Raw genomic sequence first — 2,031 nt, forward strand, 5'->3', positions numbered from 1 at the left:
TTAAGATTAAACCATTTTATTGACGTTGAGTTGTGTTTGTTGGAGATGGCTAAGCTTACTTTAATGCATATTTTCGCTCTTTTCCTTCTGCTTGCAGGTTTATTCTAGATAGTGTAACAATATCTACTTTCTTGATATTTATATATGTATGATTTGCAAAACTTATCATCATTTAATCACCAATGCTACTTGTATAATTGATGGGACACTTTGGTTTTTATATGACATAATAAGAGTACATTGTTTTATAAAATGAAAAGTTTTGCGACATATTAAATTAAAATTTGAAGAGAGTTAGCATGCCTAAAATTATAATTCTTGCATATGGTAACTTTGTTTTTGAAATTTCAGGTATTTTCATCACAAGTGAAGCAGGTCCAAAAAGAGTTCCGGCTCCTCCAAATAGAAGGATAGTATTTTTATTTGCAGGTGGTTGCACTATTGCAAATTGTCAAAGTCAATGTCAAAGTGTGTATGGTACATTTCGTCTTTTTGTAGTGGGAAGTTGCCTTTCCAGCAGTTGCTTTTGTTCTTTTCAAAGCTGATATGTTTGTACCCTTCTTAATTGAAGAATGAATAAAAACTGATTCTCTATTGAATTGGAACCTTGGACTATCTAATTCTTACATTCTCGTCTGCTGATGATCACTCAGAAGAAAAACAATTGTTCACAGTATCATGCTTTGACTAATATGTGTGTTTCTTTGATCATTTTTTGTTTACATTTTCACTCAAAATAGAAAATAAAGATGAAAATGTGCTTGAGTGGTTACTGCCATTATTTTATAATCCAGCAAATGTGAGCTTCAATTTGGAAATGATAAAACGTTATTTCCAGTCATTCCAAAATGAGGCGGTGCAATTTTAGAAACTTTTAAGACAATTGTAGTATTTCAAATGACATATTCTCTCACTCTTTAAAAAAATATCAAAAATCGAAATGTCTCGGCTCCATCGTAATTCGACCTATGTTCATGGATGGTTTTATTATTATCACCAAGTTCTAGATATACCCCAACTTGTTTTCTTGATTGTTCTTATTCCTGTTCTATAGCTCAAGAATTAATTGGACATCCATTCTTTGTTGTTTTTCTTATTATTCCTGTGTTTCAGCAGTACCCAACATGTGTTCTTTATTCTAGGGGGTGAGGAACCTTATCAAAAAAATTGAAATTTGGATGACAAGTATTAGAAGTATTTTTTAAAATTGGTATATTCCTATCCCAAACTCACATATTTTGATCTTTAAGTAGATCCCTTAGCCTGTAGTTGAAGCACACTAAAAACACCAAATAACTTATTTTAATCAGTGTCAACCTAATTGTCTCTACAAATATATGCAACCATTCTGCAATAGACAGAATAAGGGCTACCAAGCCATTAATGTTTAGCCTCACACTGTCCGTGGAATCTCGTTGCAGCTCTGATAATAATAAAATGTAACTAACAAATCTAAACAATAATGATAACATATATATTGTTCTATAATAAATAAATATATAAAATAGAGCTTGAACTACATAAACTCTTTCATGTATTATCAAAGTTAATATAAATGTCTATTAAAATGAATTATAATAAAGATGGGACAAGTTTAAGATTTCATCTTTATTATTGTAATATCTTTGAACAACCATGAACTTAAATTTTTTTCGTTAAAATTTAATTAAAAATTAAATAAAAAAACATTTTGACATAATAATAACTAATATTAAAGAAATTTAGTATAATTAAATCTTTGAAATACGAACCCAAAGATAATAATGATAAAAAGTATTTTCTTTACTAATAAATAACGAGTGTCAAATCAAACAAATAAAAATATTTTCTTAATTGATTTCAGGAATATAAAAATAATAGTAACATTGAAGATGTAGGAAGGGTTGTGATGACTCACCTTCTTTTCTCAACCCATCCTTTGAATGACAGTTGATAAATCACTTTTATTCTTTAAAATAATTAAAACACAACCAACCAATCAAACATTTTTCACCAAGAATCACTTAGTCTTAATTTCCTATTGAACATGAG

General features: G+C 28.9%; 1 long non-coding RNA gene across 1 annotated transcript; it reads left to right on the forward strand.

The window, feature by feature from the left end:
• On the forward strand, nt 1-601 carry LOC109352665. The gene is made up of 2 exons (XR_002108389.1): nt 1-97; nt 352-601. It is a non-coding gene; the product is annotated as an uncharacterized LOC109352665 (long non-coding RNA).

The sequence above is a fragment of the Lupinus angustifolius genome, chromosome LG07, assembly GCF_001865875.1.
Source record: "Lupinus angustifolius cultivar Tanjil chromosome LG07, LupAngTanjil_v1.0, whole genome shotgun sequence".
In the NCBI taxonomy this organism is placed as follows: domain Eukaryota; kingdom Viridiplantae; phylum Streptophyta; class Magnoliopsida; order Fabales; family Fabaceae; genus Lupinus; species Lupinus angustifolius.